Source organism: Vespa velutina, chromosome 12 (assembly GCF_912470025.1).
Source record: "Vespa velutina chromosome 12, iVesVel2.1, whole genome shotgun sequence".
Classification (NCBI taxonomy): domain Eukaryota; kingdom Metazoa; phylum Arthropoda; class Insecta; order Hymenoptera; family Vespidae; genus Vespa; species Vespa velutina.
Window position 1 is genome coordinate 3,359,490 of NC_062199.1, and position 10,000 is coordinate 3,369,489.

Sequence of the window (10,000 nt, forward strand, 5' to 3'; positions counted from 1 at the left end):
TTCCTTTTTTTTTTTTTTCTTTTTTTCTTTTTTTTCTTTTTTTTTCTTTTTTCTTTCTCTTTTCTTTTAATGTATGTATATGTATTATATACGGCAATAATGGAAATAGGTAACATTTTATTCTTGATAAACATTTCTATGGTATTTCGACTATTTTGCCAGGAGAATTCGGACTTGATCACCAATTCGAAGCGTGCTAACGAACCTTTCGAAAAGGCTGTATAATGTTCCAGGAAAATTGTTCGATTCTATAGCCAAAAACGGAGCAACGCGATGAAGACTATCCAATAAACGTTCCGCAATACTCTGAAATCCCTTTGAATCAATCGAGCTCGTTCGTGAGATAGAAATAGAGATAGAAAGAGAGAGAATGTGTGTATATATATATATATGTGTGTGTGTGTGTGTGTGTGTGTGTGTGTGTATGTGTGTGAAATAGAGAGAGAGAGAGAGAGAGAGAGAGAGAGAATTAAAGAGTGAGTAGAAAATGATTAGCGAGAGGAGAGAGAGGAAAAGAGAGAGAGAGAGAGAGACAGACAGACGAAAGGACAGGCAGATAGACAGACAGACAGACAGACAGACAGACAGACAGACAGACAGACAGACAGATAGACAGACAGATAGACCGATTTGGACAAATGACAAACAGCATTAAAAATGATAAACGGATTGGCAAGGCGTAATTGCGAATCACGCCCGTAATTCTGTCGGTCCGTTCTATGCTCGGTTCGTCGTAAATTGAAATTCACGATGTTGGCCGATGCGAATTCCGAGTTTCCGTTCGGAATCGAGGCCCTGCTGTATTTCTCTCACTCGCGAATTACGTCTCGGACGTTTAACGCGATCGTACGTACGTTACGGAGGGATTGTACGGTGTGTTGCATCGGTGACATAACTGAACGTATCAAGAGAGATAGAGAGAGAGAGAGAGAGATAGAGAGAGATAGAGAGAGATAGAGAGAGAGAGAGAGAGACTAGAACAGATTTGATCGTACTCAAGGGAACGTCATTATGGCTATTTGGTGGCTATCACTGTCCATATATTAACCAATAACCGGTGTCGCGCTCGCTTTATACGTACGATACGTAAATGCATAGCTATCATTCACTTCTCTTCGTTTTGATATTCTTTTCTTTAGTGTGTCAATGTCGTAGACGTCATCCATTCCCGACATCCAAGTTAATAATCTTCTATAATACTATCTAGATAATTAATTGCACAATGACATTTAACGCGAACACGATTTCGTTTCTTTGCGGTGCACCCTTCTTACAGACCATTCCACCCACCCTTCTCACCCCCTATCTATCCTCTTTTACAATGTCGATTAATGAACTAATGGTTCTTCCGATAATCGATGATATTTGCCTATTCTTTTTTTCTTTCTCTTTCTCTCTCTCTCTCTCTCTCTCTCTCTCTCTCTCTCTCTCTCTCTCTATCTCTATCTATCTATCTATCTATCTCTCTTTTCTTTGGACAAAAAGCAGATGGGCAGAGATTGTCTCTGAACTAATCGAATCTCTTAGGGTGGCATCGAAGCTCGTTGGATAGCTCGGTCAAAGGGTGGCCGATAAATAATTACCAGTGACGTAGGACAAGCTGTGTAGGATAGTGCACAATCGTGTTCCTCTTCTTTCTTTTATTAACTTCCTCTGTTATAGCACAATGAGATTCCTCTCTTTCTCTTCTTCTCTCTCTCTCTCTCTCTCTCTCACTCTCTCTTTCTCTCTCTCTCTCTTGATGGCGGATTTAAAAGGAACTTAGCGGGACATTTGAAGGTGTTCCTTCCTTTTTTCCTTTTTCTTTTACTTTTTCTTATTCTTTTTTCTTTTTTTCTTTTTCTTTTTCTTTTTTCTTTTTTTTTTTTTTCTTCTTTTAACGAAACAATGAAGCGTTAGAAAATGTAATTTCAAATTTATTACGAGATTAATAATTCGATAAAAAGAAATTTCAATTTATCGAATTTGGACGATCGATACGGTTTAATAATTAAAATCATATATTTTCACGTATATATTTTATATAGAACGTAACATAAATTGGATATTAATTCGATATATACACTTGGCGTGTTTACATCGTACGAATGATATAACACCACCTTCAATTCGTTCGCTTCATTTTCTTCTCTCCCACCCTCCTCCTCATTCTCCTCCTCCTTCTCCTCCTCCTGCCCCTCTTTTGCTTCTGTTTCCATCTATATGTATGCATAACACGGATAGTCGTTTTAAACGGTAGGAAGGAAATAATGAGCGCGTAAAGACTCTTACGCCGTAATAAGCTTTTTGTTCGAGTATTATTAGATCGTCGCAGCGCATAGAAAATAGCATACTATCTCTCTCTCTCTCCCTCCCCTCTCTCTCTCTCTCTCTCTCTCTCTCTTTCTCTATCTATCTCTTTCTATCTTTAACATTCCGCTCGACTACTCGAAAACGCATCATAGACCTGCATGATGACGAGCATATGAATATTCTCGTAAATGGTGTCCATCAAACGAAGCAGTAGCCTAGAGATAGTAGTTTTCGAAATTCATAAAAGCGACTCTGCAAGCCTTTTGGCAGTTCCATTAACTCCTAGCTAGGCTTGGGGAAAATCTCTCTGTTCGATTATTACTCGTGAAAAATGATGGCCTCCGAAAGGCCTTGAAAGTAGAGTTACTCGTTAATCGTTTCGCCATCTCTCTTCCTCCCTCTCTTTCTGTCTCTTTCTCTCTCTCTCTCTTTTTTTTTTTTTTTTTTTTCTTTTGTTCTCTTTTTTTTTTTTTTTCTTTTTTTTTTTTTTTTTTTTTTTTTTTTTTTTTTTTTGCATTCCCGATCATAACGAAGCTCCAAAGTGTCTCCAAAAATCCCGTCCCTCGTAATTATTGCGAATCGATACGCTCGCTATCATCTGACGACAGAGAACCATTTGAAAAAAAAAAAAAAAAAAGAAAAAAAAAAAGAAAAAAAAATCGACGAAATAATGGAAGCGAAGTCGTTAATAGCCGTACGAAATCGTGCACATTAATTTAATAGAGCGCGATCTGGGCAACAGCTTTAACTTTACATTTTATAACGTAAAACTCCGTCGTATCGTCGTATAGTCTTAGAAATATTAATTCGACGTTAATCCCCTCGACATTTTGGCCGTCTCCCACTTTCTATTCTATCTATCTTTCACCTTTTACCGATCTTTCCCCATACCAACATCCCCCCCCCCCATGATTTTAACGATTTAATCCACGATTCGAGCTTTTCTTCCAAGCTCCTTTTCTTACAATATAATACGGATAGACGTGTAATTATTGGTTCTTCTACGTCACTGATTAACGAACGAGCGTAAGCCGATGCCCTTGTCTAAGCTTTGCTGGCTCTTAATACTTGATACGAATACGAGAAAGACGTGAGAAGCAGACACAGAGTGAGAGAGTGAGAGAGTGAGAGAGTGAGAGAGAGAGAGAAATGAAGAAAGATAGGGATAGAGATAGAGATAGAGAGATCCGACACAAACGTTGGCCTTTTCTCGAATCGGGCGATTACCACGATCACTGTTGCGGAAAACCATTTCTCTCTTGACTAGGGTAATCCTTAGTAACGTGAGCACCGTGAATCAACTGAAGATATAGGAATCTTGAAGGAAAGACACGGAGACTTCCTCGTTTATCCTTCATTCGATATCGAGATTTAATGGTACGATCTTTTCAGAATTTCACCATCACCAGATAGTACCTGGCATATCTCTTATTCGGTCTCTATTCGAGAATAATGATTTCATTTATTTCCATGTTTCGGGAGGGTAAGGGAGTGGGGGAGACCCTTATGATATCAAAGTAAAGTATTATTCGTACGTCATTGGTACGATCTCTTTCATTTTGATGTTTATATGTTTATCCTTTAACAAAAAAAAAAAAAAAAAAAAAAAAAAAAAAAAAGAAAAAGCAGAAAAGAAAGAAATAAATAAAAATAAATAAATGAATGAAACAAAAACGACAACGAAAGAATGTGAAAGAAAAAAGTAAAGAGGAACGAAAAAGAGGAATTGATGATTTGTAAAAAAATGGAAGAGAAAAAAAAAAAAAAAGAAAAAATGTCTGCATGTTTTATGATAAATTTTCCGATCGATAAGTTTTGAAACGATTAGAGAAATGATAATGCTAAAGTAACAATAGATACTTGTACGCAACGACAAAAGCTTAGGGAGCTTGGAAGCGTTTAATATGGGCTCTCGGTGCGCAGCTAGGCAAACCAAATCGCGCTTCTCTGCACATTTCAGATTTGCCGTCCTATTTCCGGTATGTTAATACCCGCACGAACGGTCGCCGCTTTTATTGTAAAATACTAGCGCCACCGGCGATATAACACCGCCATAATTTTCACGTACGTACGTACCGTACGTACCGTACGTACGTACGTTCGTCGTTCTCGTAAAACGAGGAACTATCGGCTTTCGTGGGAATTGCTTTTCTGCGATCTCCGAGCATTGCCACTATCAACGCCCACGGTAAAGGCTTTATCATCTAACGTGACAATATATAATTAATCCGAACTAAATTAGTCCTTCTCATTCTCATTCCCTTTTTGTTCTATTTCTTTCTTTTTCGTTTTCTTTTTTTCTCTCTTTCCTTCTCTCTCTCTCTCTCTCTCTCTCTATTTTGCTCTATCTGTTTCTTTTTCTTTTTACTCTCTCATTCCGATTAAAATGTTAGGGCACCTTGCCAAGGACTATTAAATTCAACTCAACACAAGTACAAATATGTTATCCGATCAAGTATCTAGAAAAAGAAGTTCGTTCTATTTTCAATGGACTCTATTATATTTTATCGGAATTATGATAAAATTTAGATATTTTGGTTTTTTTTTTTTCTTTTTTCGAAAAATTTCTTCTCTCTTGAGAAACATTTATTACATTTATTTATTATATTATTGACAAGTCCTTGGCGTACGGACTCATTGTTTCGTCTTTTTTTTTTTCTTTTTGTATAAAATTTAGTAAAATAAAAAATTTGTTCGTAAGTAAAAATAAGGTGCATTCATTAGCGTGCATTTAGAAAAGTATAAAAGATTTTTTGAGAATGTTGAAATTTTGTCAAAAAATTATTTTATCTTACGTGAGTCCTTGGCCCTTTCCAATGGTACACCCTTCGTGCGTGTATATACAATGTGCGAACAAAGAAGTGGTTAGAGATAAACGTGTCAAAAATTTCTTGCCCGTTTACGACGAAATTGCGTGCCACGTCGACAGTGAAAGCTCGGTGGTTTTAAACGTGCTGTGTCACGTGAAAGCTCTCGCTTTATATACACATAGATGTTTATATACACTCCTCACTTATATACATAATGTATAAGAGTATATCTATATTTGCGTATATATGTATGTATGTATGTATGTATGTATGTATGTATGTATGTATGTATGTATGTATACGTGTTAGTCAATGTATATAATATAAAGCATGCAAAATACGAGTGTCATAGGTCGAGTTGAGTTCAAGTCCGAGAAAAATCGACGTACATACATAGGGCGTTTAGAGTCACAGCTTACGTGACAATTTCTTAACTCGCAAACGTCTCGCCATAGTTTTATATCGTTCGACCATTGTCCCGTCTCGGTTTCGCATTTTACGAGGAGTACTTTAACCCGTCAGAGCTAACCCTCGATCTCCCTTCTTCCTTTTTATCTTTTCCATGGTTTTAGCCTTTTCATCCCTTTTCGATCCGCAAGCTCACATGCCAACGAGCTTATCGATGATCGACCGATAGACAGCGTTTAAAAAGCTAAACCGTGCGAACGTTTTTGGTTGTTTCGTTTTCGAGGTATAGAGAGAGAGAGAGAGAGAGAGAGAGAGAGAGAGAGAAAAAAAAGAATACCCGGATGATCGGTTAGATTTTGTCGTTTAAATGGATGATGGGTTTTATTCGTACGCGCATCAGAACAATTTGCTTAATTTTAATTCGAAAGGAATATAAATAAAAATAAAAGAAAATTCTCTTTCTTTCATGAACATATAAATATACTATGTTTTTTTTTTTTTATTCGACGAATATATATATATATATATATATATATATATATACCGGATATAATTAAATTAATCGAAATCAGGAATAAAATAAATAATATATATCTATTATTAAAAAATATTTTTAATGTCAAATTTAGAATCTAACAAGTCTAGATTGATCTTTTAATGAATTATGAATAAACTCGCCGGAAATATCATTTGGTTATGAAAAAGATTATTCGAAAGTGTATATATATATATATATATATATATATATATATATATATGTATATATATGTATATATTTTTAAGATAAAAATGAAAGATCTATTAGCGGATTTAGAATTTTATTTCGATTTTAACGTTGACGTTATTAACCACGTATCGCATATCCCACGTTATACTTGAAACGAAGTGACGTTTTTCATCGAAATAGTTTATCTTCAACTGGCGTAAAGTTACTCAGGGCGACATTAACGCATCGTATTTCTCTATCCGTAAACTCGATATTTCGTTTCGCTTAGTTAAAAGTATTTTCTTCATTTTCTTTTTTTTTTTCTTTTTTTAATTTTTTTCGTTTTTTTCTTTTTTTTTTTTTTTTTTTTTTTTCATTCGTACGAAGACTATCAAAAGGTTGATTTGAAAGATACGAAAATATCTGTCGATTCTTTCGTAAAAATCATCGAATCCGTAGGACTTCGATTACCATTGAAAGAAAATATTTGTAATATACCAAAGCTAGTGCGGAAAGTATTATATATAAAGTATTAAAAAAAAGAAAGAAAAAAAAAACAACAACAACAAAAAAAAAAAAAGGAAAAATAGGTACTCTTTTCAATAAATATGTAGTATATATTTGTGACGGAAAAGCTGAACCGAACGGGAATAATAGAAGAAGGTAAGCTGTGGATGTAGTAGATCCTCTGCCTAGAAAATCCATGGAAGAAGAGATGTAGAAGAGAGATAAATAAAAAAAAAAAGAAAAAAAAAAGTTCGAAAAGACCAGTAGAAAAGGGGGCAGAAAAAGAGAGAGAGAGAGAGAGAGAGAACGAGAGAGAAGGAGAGGGAGCAATAGATAGAGATAAAGAAGAAAACAAATAACAAAACAAAACGAAACGAAACGAAACGAAACGACATACAAAAAAAAAAAAAAGGATAAAAAAGGAAGAAAATAAAAAAGAAGGGACAGCGAGAGGCAACAACGATTTCACTTTGTCGAGAAAAAGTAGCGTTTTGCCGTATCGACAATGGTCCTATTCAAGTTGTAAATACATATACTATATACATAGATATACATATGTACGTAAGACCGAGCTTAGTTCATTGTTACTACGAGGGAGTAATTTCAACGTGACACGTCAAGTAGACATTTTTTTTCCCCCGCTCGTACACGCTCGCGTTCGTTCGGGCCGACGCTCGTTCGCCCGCTCACGCCCGACTGCCCTGATTTCGAGCTACCACCGGTCGATAAATTTCAAACGATAACTGTTTCCGTCGAGTGACAGAGACTACTGTCCGTCATTCATTCTGGTGATTTGCTAGCATTAAATCGCTATCTTCTAACAGAGAACTAAATCCTTTTTCTACCATCTTCGTTTACTCTCTTCTTTCACATTTTTATATTTTTCACTTCCTTTTCTTTCTTCGAGCTCTCCTTTCTTCACGCTTCTTATTCTTTTCATCGTCGAGCACATCTTTATCTTCTTTATCATCAACTCTTTTTTCAGGATCTCTTCTCAACACGAGAAAGGATTCCCCCATTTTATTCTTCTTCTTCTTCTTCTTCTTTTTCTTCTTCGTATTTTTCTTCTTACAAAAAAAAAAAAAAAAAAAAAAAAAAAAATGGAGTTACGTTTTCGCATTCGTTAAATTGGCGGCGTGCCAATCAAAGGTGTAGATAGGTATACACATCATGGCCAAATGTATATATCCATAGCAATCGATCGCTTAAGCCTTTGTGAGTCGAACGGAAGTCATCAGAAACTTCAACGTTTGGCACTGTGCGACTGAATATATCCTGACTGCAATTACCCATCGTAAGAAAAGTGTGCCTTGCCTTAGGATTAGATGCTTCCAAGTCCACACGTAAGTTTCTATCCGAAACACGAACATCATCATTCAGGTTACATTTTAGACTAGAGCTAGGTAGAACGATGTGACGTGCATTAGGAAACGTTCTACAGGTAATTTACAATCTAGCTTTGTCTCTATCATCGAATAAATAAGGAAGGAAGAAAGGAAGGATATAGAGATTTTCTTTAGATCGAGTTAACGTTTGATAATCGAGATCAGAGCCAATAAATAGATCGAAGTGAAGTATGGTGAGAAGGATAGAGAAGGAGAGAGGATAGATCTTGTTGATTTCAATCGTGTTACAATTTCATCTGTCTCCGTCCATTGGATTTCTCTAGAATTCGTATTTCTTATTTCAATTTTCTCAATACTTTAACGATTGGTACTATCCTTCGAATATATTTTTTTCGATCATTAATCGTCAAGATTATTGAAAATCGAATAATTTTCATTTTCATCGGGGAAGATCGAACGAATCACGGATATAGAACGATGTTAAATAATATTTTCAATAATTTTTTAAAGATTTGTTCTCTCGACGTGACATTTCTATACGTCACGTAAATGTTTTCAATGACGAGCTAAAAATATTCGTTTCTTGTAACAAGTTTAAACAAAAATTTTCTTGAGATGTATTCTTTGAAGAAAAAAAAAAAAAAAAAAAAAAAAAAAAAAAAAAAAGAAAAAACAAAAAAAAAAGAAGAAACAAAAGAAAGAAAAAAAACAATGTTTCGAAGCATACACAAAACTCTTCTGACAAAATTGATCGTAAGATCGATGACAATGGGATGATAAATAAAGTAAAAAAAAAAAAAAAACAAAAAAAAAAAACAAAAGAAAAAACAAAAAAAAAATAAAAAAAAAAGAAATGTAAAAATTATTGACTTTTCCGGCGAAAGAAAAGAAAAACATAGAAGAAGGATTGATGGTATAAAAATTTTTAACGAGTATCGAAAAAATAATTCGATACGACCGAGTTATCGTCTTTCTTTGTTAAAACTTTCCATCGTCGAGGAGAAACGCCAATCGGAACTCTCTCTCTCTCTCTCTCTCTCCCTCTCCCTCCCTCTCTCTCTCTCTCTCTCTCTCTCTCTCTCTCTCACACTCTACTTTTCCTTCCGCACCATATTTCTTCGTTTCGATCTCGCGCGACCCCGGCAGACGTCAGTGAAAGACGCGAAAAAGTTGGCAGTGACGTTGAATAAAGCGACGAAACGAGACGGAACTGTGGAAAGAGAAAACTCTTAACGTTAGCCTACTAAAAGGATTATACATATTTATTAATGGAATAGAAAAGAGATTTTCTAGTAATAATAATAACATGATCGTATCAATCGTAATCCAAATATTAGTTATAAGAATTCTATACGTTTCTTTTTTTTTTTTTTTTTTTTTTTTTTTTTTTTTTTTTTTTTTTTGATAACTAACGTTACTTTTTAATCCTCTATTATCATAATCAGAATCGAACGTAATATCGATAGACACGTTTACACGATACTATTACTACTACTACTACTACTACTACTACTACTACTGCTACTACTGCTACTACTACTATTATTACCATCACTATTACTACTATCTACTATTACTTTAAACCATCTCGGACAATCTTCTCTATTCTCGCAACGGCCTAACTTTTTCCAATAATATACTTTCTTAAGAAGGACTTTTTCCATATTATACGTACATTACACGGCAGTCCTATTTACAACGGTGTTATCGTACGAAAACTTTACATCGAGTTTTTCGTACGGTACGATAGTGGTGGGCTCTTTAAAAAATCGCCGCAATATCGGAATCTATTTTGATAACTACTCGAGAAGCCTTTGTAAATAAGGATATATATGTATACACACACACACACACACATATATATATATATATATATATGTATATGCGGATATGTGGTTGACACGAAAGAATCCACAAAATTTTTTCCCTTT

General features: G+C 35.0%; 1 protein-coding gene across 8 annotated transcripts in view; it reads right to left on the minus strand.

Moving 5' to 3' along the window:
• LOC124953224 (acid sphingomyelinase-like phosphodiesterase 3b) overlaps nt 1–10,000 on the minus strand; it is a 64,118-nt gene that overhangs the window by 43,674 nt on the left and 10,444 nt on the right. The gene's annotated exons all lie outside the window — the stretch shown is intronic.